Below are 13,495 nucleotides of genomic sequence, written 5' to 3' on the forward strand. Positions count from 1 at the left end.
ATGCTACATTATTTACTGTTCTGGGTCACAAAATTAGCTAACATAAACGGAAGTCCAATAGAAATCCATTCACTCTAAAACCAGGCCTCAAGAGTGTTTTAAAATAAAACACCATGATACTAAAAATGCCTATTATTTAATGTTTATTCATTTCAGTCCCCAAGAAACTCAAAGTGAGTGACTAGCTGAAAAAAAACTCATTGCTACTGTTAATGAGCTATAACTTAGTTTTTTAAGAATCCTCATTTCCCTCTTAACAGCAGAGCTCACTTGGGGAGAGAGTTGTCTTTTCAATCTACTCTGAAAATCAGAGTACTGCATAAGAATTTCCTGTTGTTCCTGTTTTGGTAGTTTATTCAGTTGCCTGCGATTGTCCAGTCCTATTTTCTCAAGTAGCGTTTGAGATATTCTGCCTGCACCTCAGCAGCCTCATGCCACAACAAGTGAAGACGTAGCACCACTATCATAGAAATAGCAGAGAATTCTTCATCTTTTCACTTCCAGCATTGTCTTCAGAACTTCATCGTTCTTCTCATGTATTGCATTCACCCATAAATGAGATGACGCTCAGATAAAATACAGATTGAGAATTCCACTTTTTACATTCCTTCTCAAGATGCTGTGAGCCCTTGAGATTTCCCCTTCGAATCAATTTTTACTTGATTGGTCTTCATTGCTGCCATGTTCAAATCTTCATATGAGTCACAGATCAAAGACCAGTTGTCATCAGATACTCCACTAATATGTTGGTCTTGCAAAAAAGTGGCAATGGAGCATATCTTTCCTTTATGTCCTCTAAGAGAGTAAACCATGCTGCTGGAGATTAGTCTCTCGATCACCTGAGATTTGTATGGATGGGGCAAATGGACTAAATGCTTTATATGTTTGTAGTTAAATGTTAAGAACACTGTAAAAAAAACTTAGAAAACATAATTTTACTCTGGGTATTGTTTTATGGTCAGGTCTTCAATGATTTTCTTCTCTTTCTTTCTGAAAATACACCAGTTATTTCAGCATAATATTGGCACCTGAGATTTTAATTAAAAATATCATTACTGTAAAGTGGCAAGAGCAGAGAATCTCGAGTACTTAATTAATTAATTGGTTTAATTATGATCGTGATGGTAGGATGTGTGATGTGTTGCTGCTGCAGCAAATGGAAGCTGATGGATTCCAAAGTGATCCAGAGTGAGCACATCTGTATTCAGTGTTTGCAACTTATGCAACTTTAGATCTGGGTTGAGCAGCTGGAATCTGAGCTGCAGACATTGTATCACAAGAGGGAAGGGAAAAGTTAGCTGGACAGTTTGCTCCAGAGCACATTTACACTGCTTAGATTCAAAATTGTTCTGGGATCAGGAATGGGGTGTTTGCCTGCAGGTAAAACAGGTATGAGGACCGAAGGGGTTGTGTTTTGAGAATCTTTGGTTTCTGCAGTTGTCCAACAATTATGAGACCCTTTGCAAGCTGTGCAAACAAAAGTGAGGACTGCAGGAAGAATAAACTAACTGACCACAACATTGTGGAATAGCAAACCTTGTTTTAACCAGCACTTTATGAACTGTGCTGGTTAAAACAACAATTATGTACCTCAAATAATATAAAGTTTATTGTGATATTCTGTCCAATTATCATAGTTTTTTAAGCAAAAGTATTTACCTTGTAAAAAATACTTGTTTAATCAAATGGTCACATAAAATATCACACTTGATTTAATTTCTCTTCAAAACCACCATCTATTGCAATGTTGGAGTAGTCAGTTGAGGGTGTGAGTTAGAAGGCTGTCTTGCTGGTAAGTTTTATTTAAGGCAATGCTGCATCATTAGATTAGATTAGATTACTTACAGTGTGGAAACAGGCCCTTCGGCCCAACAAGTCCACACCAACCCTCCGAAGAGCAACCCATCCAGACCCATTCCCCTACATTTACCCCTTCACCTAACACTATGGGCAATTTAACATGGCCAATTCACCTAACCTGCACATTTTTGGATTGTGGGAGGAAACTGGAGCACCCAGAGAATGTGCAAACTCCACACAGATAGTTGCCTGAGGTGGGAATTGAACCCGAGCCTCTGGCGTTGTAAGGCAGCAGTGCTAACTACTGTGCCGCATGCCACCCACGATTATGTACCTCAAAATAATATATATAATAAATCATTATTATTTAATGATTTATGCTGTAAAGAAATAATAGTGATTTGTTTAGCCCCTACAGCCAGCAACTAAATCAGAAAGCAGAAATTGTAACCTAATAATCACAGGAATATTATCTGAGCCATGGGCAGATTGACAGAGAGTAAATAAAGTAGTTGAGTCAAATATTTGGCTCAAAAGTTGTTGTGGGTGGAATAGGTTTCAGTTCATGACCCATTGGCCTCAGTTCTGGGTAGAAGGGACCTCCTCCGGTTAGACAGCCTTCACTTGGACCATGGTGCCACCGTTGTCATGGTGTATCAAATATTTCAATTGTAGAGAGGGCTTCAAACTCATTAGAGTGGGGAAGGTTTGGGAGGGGAAATGTTGGTGTATAAAGCAAGGGGATACGGCAGCATGCAGGGCAGCTGTTTGAATAATTATATCCAGAGTTAGACAGGAAAGGACAGTGTGTAGAAACTTAGGAAAAACATTACAGATATGTGGCTACAAGAAGATCAAAGCTGAGTGCTTAATATTGAGGGGTAAGTGAATTTTAGAAAGAAAAGGTTGGAATTTAAGGGAGTTGTGGTAGTTTTGTTAGTACTGGATGGAATTTGCAAAATAGCAAGAAATGATCTTCGATCAGAGGGTGTATAATCAGTTTGGTTGCAGGTCAGAAATTATAATGGGGAAAGTAGTCTATAGACCCCATGACTGCACTATGTGGCAGTTCAGAAAATAAATCAGGAGATAATGAAGGCATATGTAAAAGGAAATACATTAATCATGATTGGGAAAGTCATATTGGCAGAGGTAGCCATGAAAAAGAATTCATAGAGCATATCTGGGGCAGTTTGATTTAGATCCAGTCAGGGATCTGGTGATGTGTATGAGACAGATTTAAAAGTAATAGGGTGGCTTAGTAGTTAGCGCTGCTGCCTCACAGTGCCAGGGTTCAATTCCACCCCAGGTAACTGAGTATGTAGAGTTTGCAATTTTCCCTGTGAGTGTTTGGGTTTCTATTGGGTGCTCTGGTTTCCTCCCATTCCTGAAGAAGGGCTTATGCCCGAAATGTCGATTCTCCTGCTCCTTGGATGCTGCCTAACCTGCTGTGCTTTTCCAGCAACACATTTTTCAGCTCTTTCCTCCCACAGTCCAAAGATATACAGGTTAGTTGGATTGGCCATGCTAAATAACACATAGTGTCCAGGGATGTGCAGGCTAGGTGGGTGTGCCAGGGATGGGTGGGTCTATGTGGGATGCTCTTTGGAAGGTCAGTGTTGACTCAATGGGCCATTTGGCCTGCCCCACGCTATAGGCATTCAATAAAAAAGAGACAAAACAACTCCGAGGAAATAGTGACCAATGCATAGTAGAATATAGAATTCATTTTGAGAGGGGAAATCTTGGCTCAGAGCAGACGTGTTGAGCCTAAATAAGGTCAGAGGTTGCTGGAGTGGACTGGGAAAGGAGTATAGCAGCAAATACAGATGAACAACAATAACAGGCATTTTTTTTTTAAAGTTCATGGTTCAAACAAAGATAAATCCCAGTAAGGAAGAATAATACTCAGAAGGGGATAAGTCAATTGACTGGGCAATAAAGGATAACATTAAATTTAAAGAAAATAAACATATCTTGTGACAAATATTAGTGCTAAGCCAGAAGATTGTGAAATTCTGAAAACCCCACAAAAAATGACAAAAAATAGTTAAGGAGGGAGAAAATATACTTTAAGGGCAAATTTACCAGAAGTATCAAGACAGGCACCAAGAATATTTTTAATGAAGAGAGGAGCCAAAGTGAATAAAGTTCCTTAGAGTGTAAGGCTAGGACAGTATAGGGCGCAGAAAGAATAATAATGGCGAGCCAGGAAATAGCAGAGGTGTTGAACAAATACTTAGCATTAATCTTCAGAGTAAAAGATACTGGTAACATTATAAAAATACTACCTAATGAAGGGGCAAAATGAGGAGAAAAACTAAATACAATAAGTGTTTCTAGATAAAATGTACTTGGGACTCTAATAGGGTTAATAAGCCACCAGAATCTGATAGGATTCTTCCTTGGTGACTAAAGGAAAAAAGATAGTGGATACACTGACCATAATCTTCTGAGGATCCTTAGATTATGGAAAACAGCCACTCAATTGGAAAAGTTCCAATGTAAACCTTTATTCTTAAGGGAACGTGACAATAAACAAGTAACTATAGACCAGATAGCTTAACATTTATTATAGGGTAAATGTTACAAAGGATGTAGTAGCAAAACATTTAGAAATGATAATAAAATCAAGCAAAGTCAGCATGGGGAAATCATACCTAGGATTCTTTGAGGATGAACAAGCATGGATAAATGGTGGAAGGAGCTAACATAATATATTTGGAATTCCAGAAAATGTTTGATAAGAGATTATACATGAGTATACATAATAAAATAAGAGGTGTTGGAGATACTGTTTGGCATGGATAAAGGCTGGCTAATTCATAGACGATGGCAAGTTTGGATAAGGGTGGCATTTTCTGGATGACATGTAACTAGTGGAGTGCCGGGGCTACATCATTTACAATATATTTTAATGACATCGATGAGGATAATGCATGTACTACAGTTTGCAGATGACGCAAAAATAGATGGGAAGTCAAGTGGTGAAGATGACACAAAGAGTCTGCAAAGGGAAACAAGCAGGTTAAACAAGAGTGCAAAATATGGCAGATGGAGTATTGTGTTAGAGAATGTGAAGCTAAGCACTTTGCCAGGAAGAACAGAGGAGCTGAATATTGTTTAAATGGAGAAAGACTGCAGAAAGCTGCAGTACTGAAGGGATAGGAGTTCTCATGCATAAATCAGTAAAAACGTACATACACATTCAGCCGGTAATAGAGAAGGCAAATCGAAATTTGGTCTTTGTTTTGAAGGGAATGGAATGCAAAAATACCAAAGTGTTGCAAAAACTAAACAAGGCTGTAGTCAGACCGCACCAAAAATATTGCGAACAGTTTTAGTTCCCTTTTATAAAGAAAAATGAAATGGTATTGGAGGCAGTCCAGAGGAGTTTCCAGTTCCTGTTTTGCATAGACTGTCTGATGAGGCTAGGTTGAGTAGATTTGTGGGAGTTGAGAAGAATGAATGGTGATCTTATTGAAACATGTAAGTTTCTTAAGAAGCTTCACAAGGTCAAGGCAGAGAAATTATTTCCCTTTGTGGTAGAGTCCGTGACCAAAGGATAAATTCTCAGAATAAAAGGCCACCCAATGAGGACAGAGGTGAGGAGGAATTTCTTCTTTCAGATAGTGGTGAACCTGAAGTAGTTTTAGAGAAGAAGGCTGTCAAGGCTATGTCATTAAGTATAGTCCACACTGAAATAGAGTTTTTTTCAGTAAGGGAATGAAGGATGATGGGGCAAAGACACGAAAGCAGAGATAAGGATTATCAGAAAAACTTAGCAGGTCTGGCAGCATTTGTTGGGAGAAAGAGTGTTAACATTTTCTCCCCATGGAGGCTGCCAGATATTCTGAGTTTCTCTAGCAATTTCTGTTTTTGTTTCAGGTCTCCAGCATCTCTTGTTCTTTATTTTATTCTCAGGATTATCAAGTCAGCTTTGACCAAGCAGCTTTGATGGTCCAAATGGCTACTTCTGTCCTATGTCTTAAAGCCTTATAGTTGTGGAACATGTGCAAAAGGAGTTAAGTCACAGCAACACCAGGCCAAATGGATCTGAAGCTTAGGTTTGTAGAACGCCAAATAAAATGACCCCTCTAACTCTGCCCTGTATATAGACATATTCAATAAAGTCTGTTGATGTTCACCCACAAATGTGTAAATCTCATCCGACAAGGTCTCCTAAATGACATGCAATAGCAATGAAATTGGATATGGATTAAACCAGGGCAAGTCACAGCATGATAGAATCTCCACAGTGCAGAAAAAAGAAGTATGAACCATCAAATTTACATTTGCTGAATGTTGTACAACACGTCAATGGTCAATTATATTGCCTAGAACAGAACTGAAACAGCCTTCAGATGTTGGAAATCTGAACCAAAAATAGAAATTTCATAAGTAATGGGGTGGCGTCAAAACAGAGAAAAAAGTACTAACGTTTCAAGTTATTTTTTTCAGAACTGCATATCAGATAGGAATTGTGATTACAAGCAATGCAATCCCAATTATTTTGCAACCCAACATGTCCATTTTAATCCCCATATACTTTAGTGAAGTTTGGTGAGAGATAAATATTGACCACAACTGAGCTTTGGTAAATGTTCTGGATCAGTGGTGCTGGAAGAGCCCAGCAATTCAGGCAGCATCCGAGGACAGGCAAAATCGACGTTTCATCAGGAATAAAGGCAGAGAGCCTGAAGTGTGGAGAGATAAGCTAGAGGAGGGTGGGGGTGGGGAGAGAGTGGCATAGTGTACAATAGGTCAGTGGGGAAGGAGATGAAGGTGATAGGTCAGGGAGGAGAGGGTGGAGTGGATAGGTGGAAAAGGAGCTGGGCAGGTCGGACAAGTCCGGACAGGTCAGGGGATCAGGTTGCTGGAGGTTAGAAGCTAGGATGAGGTGGGGGAAGGGGAAATGAGGACTCTGTTGAAATCCATATTGATGCCCTGGGGTTGAAGTGTTCCGAGGCGGAAGATGAGGCGTTCTTCCTCCAGGCGTCTGGTGGTGAGGGAGCGGCGGTGGAGGAGGCCCAGCACCTCCATATCCTTGGCAGAGTGGGAGGGGGAGTTGAAATGTTGAGCCACTGGGCGATTTGGTTGATTGGTGCGGGTGTCTCTGAGATGTTCCCTAAAGCGCTCTGCTAGGAGGCGCCTAGTCTCCCCAATGTAGAGGAGACCGCATCGGGAGCAACGGATACAATAGATGATATTAGTGGATGTGCAGGTAAAACTTTGATGGATGTGGAAAGCTCCTTTGGGGCCTTGGATAGAGGTGAGGGAGGAGGTGTGGGCGCAGGTTTTACAGTTCCTGCGGTGGCAGGGGAAAGTGCCAGGATGGGAGGGTGGGTCGTAGGGGGGCGTGGACCTGACCAGGTAGTCACGGAGGGAACGGTCTTTGCGGAAGGCGGAGAGGGGTGGGGAGGGAAATAAATGTTGTCTCCTGTCCTCTCGTAATAGATATTAGCTGTTTTCTTTTGCAGTTTTTGCTTTCAGGGACTGCTGATTCATTTAGTACTTCTGCTACAACTGGAAAAAGGGCAGTTATCTGAAAGTGGAGACTGGAAATCAGCAGCCAGGTCTATGGCCTGGATATTCCAAGAGCCAGACACTCATTGGAGCAAAGAAGGCTGGAGTTACACATTAGGACTTGTGGAATCTCTGCTGCAGCAGACTCCACGGGAATGACTTGGGAAACTGAAAATTCTAATGGGCCATTCCCCTGTGGCTGGAACCCAACGGGATAAAATAACATCAATTCTGGAGAATTTGAAGGGTTTGACTTCTGATAAACTAGTTTAAGGGAAAATGTTTGACAATTAAAAGTCTGGTTGAGCTCCTGGGTAAGTATTAGGCAGACCTGTCAGCTTACAACACAGCACATACCACTTCTCCTTTCCCCAACCCTATTCCCCTTATATCTCCTTGACCATTAACAGCAACCTCACCCTAGACAGAACTCCCAAAACCCAAAACAGGCTCACCCCACCCGTCCCAACCCATGGGCCCTGACAACACTACTGCTTACATTAGCCTATCACTGGCCACATCCCCACCCTCCCTCTATCAGATGTCAGTAACATTGTCCCCTCCAACGAGGTAAAAACAATGACTGCAGATGCTGGAAACCAGATTCTGGATTAGTGGTGCTGGAAGAGCACAGCAGTTCAGGCAGCATCCAAGGAGCTTCGAAATCGATGTTTCGGGCAAAAGCCCTTCATCAGGAATAAAGGCAGTGAACCTTAAGCATGGAGAGAAAAGCTAGAGGGGGGTGGGGGTGGGGAGAAAGTAGCATAGAGTACAATGGGTGAGTGGGGGAGGGGATGAAGGTGATAGGTCAGGGAGGAGAGGGTGGAGTGGATAGGTGGAAAAGGAGCTAGGCAGGTAGGACAAGTCCGGACAAGTCATGGGGACAATGCTGAGCTGGAAGTTTGGAACTAGGATGAGGTGGGGGAAGGGGAAATGAGGAAACTGTTGAAGTCCACATTGATGCCCTGGGGTGGAAGTGTTCCGAGGCGGAAGATGAGGCGTTCTTCCTCCCGGCGTCTGGTGGTGAGGGAGCAGCGGTGAAGGAGGCCCAGGACCTCCATGTCCTCGGCAGAGTGGGAGGGGGAGTTGAAATGTTGGGCCACAGAGCGGTGTGGTTGATTGGTGCGGGTGTCCCGGAGATGTTTCCTAAAGCGCTCTGCTAGGAGGCGCCTAGTGTCCCCAATGTAGAGGAGACCGCATCGGGAGCAACGGATACAATAAATGATATTGGTGGATGTGCAAGTAAAACTTTGATGGATGTGGAAGGCTCTTTTGGGGCCTTGGAGAGAGGTGAGGGAGGAGGTGTGGGCGCAGGTTTTACAGTTCCTGCGGTGGCAGAGGAAAGTGCCAGGATGGGAGGGTGAGTTGTAGGGGGGCGTGGACCTGACCAGGTAGTCACGGAGGGAACGGTCTTTGCGGAAGGCGGAAAGGGGGTGGGGAGGGAAATATATTCCTGGTGGTGGGGTCTGTTTGGAGGTGGCGGAAATGTCGACGGATGATTTGGTTTATGCGAAGGTTGGTAGGGTGGAAGATGAGCACCAGGGGCGTTCTGTCCTTGTTACGGTTGGAGGGATGGGGTCTGAGGGCGGAGGTGCAGGATGTGGACAAGATGCGTTGGAGGGCATCTTTAACCACGTGGGAAGGGAAATTGCAGTCTCTAAAGAAGGAGGCCATCTGGTGTGTTCTGTGGTGGAACTGGTCCTCCTGGCAGCATATCCGGCGGAGGTGGAGGAATTGGGAATACGGGATGGCATTTTTGTAAGAGGTAGGGTGGGAAGAGGTGTAATCCAGGTAGCTGTGGGAGTCGGTGGGTTTGTAAAAAATGTCAGTGTCAAGTCGATCGTCATTAATGGAGACGGAGAGGTCCAGGAAGGGGAGGGAGGTGTCAGAGATGGTCCAGGTAAATTTAAGATCAGGGTGGAATGTGTTGGTGAAGTTGATGAATTGCTCAACCTCCTCGCGGGAGCACGAGGTGACGCCAAAACCCCTCCTTTGCACTCCCCTGGTTCTGAAATTCCCCACTTGCCTGTCTTGCTGTGGCAGACAATCAAATGCACCCAAACACACAGCCACCCTTTGCCATCAGCATGCCAATACTTACTAGGTAATCTATTCATGTGCTGGCACCCCTTGTAGCTAGATGAAAGTGAGGACCGCAGATGCTGGAGATCAGAGTCAAGGTTAGAGTGGTGCCCTCGGATGCTGCCTGACCTGCTGTGCTTTTCCAGCACCACTCTAATTTTGACCCCTCACAGCTGGAACCTAGCCATCTTGGCATCTTACCAACCTGGGCCCAGCAGCCTGCTCCCTGGCTCCATACTCCTTCACCAAGTTCAAAGCATACACTAAACTTACCATCCCACACTCATACAGCAGCCATCAGTGTCTGGCTGTGCTGCAGGATATTTGAATCTCAGGACCTGACTGTTGTACAAGGAGATGCGGTTTGCCTTGCTCCTAGCTATCCTGCATGGTAGAGGAACTGTGTTCTGATTAGTTACTCTCCATGTTATCAGTGGTGAGCAATCCATCTGTGATTGCCATTTTTCAGAATGTCCAAGTATTTCAGTGCATGCCAAACATTGCACAAGCTCATTTCAAAGGCTTCTTTTTGTAGAATTGCACCAGGTTTGAGGAAATGAAATAAACTGTTTTGATAAGAGAAAGTCCAAAAATTATGAATCTGCAACTAAAACAGTGACATCAGTGAGATTATTTTCACCAGTCATTCAAAATAATATTTCGGGGAAGTCAGCTGAAACCAGCCACATTGCAGAATTTGTATTTCTACTTCTGTGACAAGATAAACCAATCTCTTTATATCTGGTCACGCCCGGTGAAAAAACACTAGTCACACATCCTCATGCATACGTATTACACTCACACATTACACACTTACACACACATGTGTTATACACACACACGCTATAATTTACACACACAGACCTACCCACATGGCACGGTGGCACAGTGGTTAGCACTGCTGCCTCACAGCGCCAGAGACCCGGGTTCAGTTCCTGCCTCAGGCGACTCTCTGTGTGGAGTTTGCATGTTCTCCCCGTGTCTGCTTGGGTTTCCTCCAGGTGCTCTGGTTTCCTCCCAGTCCAAAAATGTGCAGGTTAGGTGTTTTGGCCATGCTAAAATGGCCCGTAGTGTTAAATGTAGGGGAATGGGTCTGGGTGGGTTGCGGGTCGGTGTGGACTTGTAAGTAATCTAATCACACATACATGCTATATATTTGCCGCATGCCCATAGACATACATTACACACTGACATATATACACACACTTATTGTACACTTTAACCCAAACACATACATGCACACACATGTGCAAAATTCCATCTTTGTGAAAGACTTGAAAGCCGAATAAGCAATGAGATAATAATTAAAGGCCTGGTTACTACTTTATCTGCTGCAAATACTTATTTTTAAAAGCTGCAGGGCATTTAGTAATGGTGCTTTTTTTGTTTCATGTCGTGTGTTTAAAGATACTTCCTTCTATTGTGAAAGCAATCTACTGCAGGGTCACAAAAAAACAGTGTCCCGACAAATGTATTTCTCCAAATATTCCCCTTTTCATGGAAGTAAACAAAAAAAATCACTTTCACTACCATCACAGTTACAACAATATGATCTACAAAGAAAGTAATCACTCATGGACAAAAACAAAAACCCAAAGTGTTGGTTTGGAATGATAGACTAAATGTAGGGTATTGGAGAGATTATGGTGGCACTTATGCTGCAGAGTGGAGAAGGGCATTGACCTTCTTCCTACATGGGTGGACATTCCTACAGAAGGTTGAGACCACTTTAACTTGGTTGGCAACTTTGGATCCGGCTGGTACGATCTGGTTTTGTGACCTCCACTGTTGGGCCTGGGTGCAGCCCAGCATGGACTTCCAGTCTTAAGGTGATTCTTCAAAGTGGCTAAGCGCTTAGGAAAGACTATAATGTTTGAACTTTCAACTTTATTTCTTTATTTTCTACTTAAAACTGAGAAGGTCTACAATTTGTAACTTTTAACCTTATTTCATGGGTTTTACTCTACACCATAATCACTGTAATGTTTAACTTTTAACTTTGTTCTTTCCTTCTACCTTGCTCTTCAGATTCTGTACCTAGGTACTTGTATTGAAGATGGTGCCTTGTGTAGTGACATGACACCATTTTCACTGTACTCCTATACCTTTGTATTTGAGTACATGTGACAATAAAAAATCAAATCAAATCATGAGCAAGTCCGTCCTGTGCATTACTATCTCCAGCAGGATCTCTGCCTCCCAAAGAGACTTGTACTTTACCAGCCTCACTACAGCCTGCAATATCTTCCCCGCACACTCTCACCCTCCACAACCTTCAACACCATGAGTCCTGCATACCCTCTCCACTGCCAATTCACTCACGAGACACCACGGCACCTAGACTGAGAGTAATAGTCACCCAATTTCATCTCCCATCATACTTGTCTCTCTCTCATTCCAAGAGAACAACAGCCCATAGTCGGACAGAAAGATTCAAGAGAGGTGATGGTTTTAGCTCCTCACCCTTTATGTACACAGGGTCCTGTCACTGACCACCCTGAGCTGAGTCTGGACGAATATTGGATGCTGCCTTTGACTTACTATGCCAGGTCTCCCTGAGTCAAGGATTTTCCCCTTAACACTACACAGGTCTGCTGACAGCACTGACAAGCTTCCTGGCTTTGTGTCTGTGCTAAAATGCAAGGTAAAACAGTCAAAGCATGAACCTCATAGCATTGGTTGGGGAGGCAAATTGCAAAACAGTAAGACAAGGCAGGGATGCTGTCAGCATCCAAGTAGGCTCAGAATGAGTTAGCGCTATGTCGTTGAGCAACAGCCCAGAGATGAAGCTTGGTCCAGTCCACAAGCAAGGTGTTTATCCCGAGTGCAGTGTCTTTGCTGCAGCATTACAATAATAGTGTAGCCCCAGGTGAAGCATTGAAATGCAGAAGCATCCTGTAAGTGAATTGGAGATGTACTGTAAAGATTCTTAGAAGCTGACATATGTTGGATGCCAATGTCTGTGAACATAGGTACAAGAGTGAGGAGGTGATGCTAAACTTGTGCGAGACACTTCTCAGGCTTCGGCAGGAGTATCAAGTTCAGTTGCTGGCAGTACATTATGCAAAAGATGCCAATGCATTGAAGAGAATGACAGAGCAGTTTATAGGAATGATTCCAGGAAAGAGAAACTTCAGTTATGAGATAGATTGAAAAATATTGAACCTAAAACAGTAAAGCACTGGAATAGGCTATTCAGATCACCATGCCTGAGCTGACCATGATATTATTCTAAACAAATTCCATCTGCCTGCACATGGTCCATATCCCTCTATTCCCTACCTGTTCATGTATGTCTCAATGCCTCTTAAGACATTGGTATTGTCTTTACTTCTACCATCTCCCTTGGCAGCGAGCTCCAGGCGCCAACCACACTCTGTGTAAAGAAAAACTATCCTCAAATATTTCCTTTGAACTTTCCTCCTCTCACCTTAAACCTTGGCATTTCCACCCTGGGAAAAACACTCTGACTATCTTTTGTGAGAAGATTTGTAGCTCTGACTATCTGTCCTATCTGTACCCCTTGTAATTTTACATAGTTCAGACAGGTCTCCCCTCAGCTTCCAACATGCTAGTGAAAACAATCCAAATTTATCCAAACTCTCCTTATGTCTAATACACTCCAAGCCAGGCAATATCCTGGTAAACGTCTTTTCCATCCTCTTCAAAGCCTCCACATTCTTCTGGTAGTTTGACAACCAGAACTGCACACAATACTCCTAATGTGGCCTTACTGAAGTTTTATATAGCTGTTACATGACTTTCCATTCAATGCCCTGAATGATGAAGGCAAGTATGCCTTATGCCTTTGTTATCCACTCACATTGCCACTTTCAGGAAGCTATGGGCTTGCACCCCAAGATCTCTCAGTATATCCGCTTACTGGATACATTCTTCCTGCATTTGCTCTCCCAAAATGCCTCCCTTCACATTTGCCTAGATTAGATTCACTCTGCCATTTCTCTGCCCAATTTTCTGACCAGTCTATGTCCTGCTGTATCCTTTGATAACCTTCTTCATTATCAAGAATAATCCACAAGAAGTTGTGACTGTTCTGCTTGGAGAGAAGAAAGCTAAAAGAACATTT

Source organism: Chiloscyllium plagiosum, unplaced genomic scaffold (genome assembly GCF_037043375.1).
Source record: "Chiloscyllium plagiosum isolate Xiang-an unplaced genomic scaffold, Cpla_swu_hap1 HiC_scaffold_16, whole genome shotgun sequence".
In the NCBI taxonomy this organism is placed as follows: Eukaryota; Metazoa; Chordata; class Chondrichthyes; order Orectolobiformes; family Hemiscylliidae; genus Chiloscyllium; species Chiloscyllium plagiosum.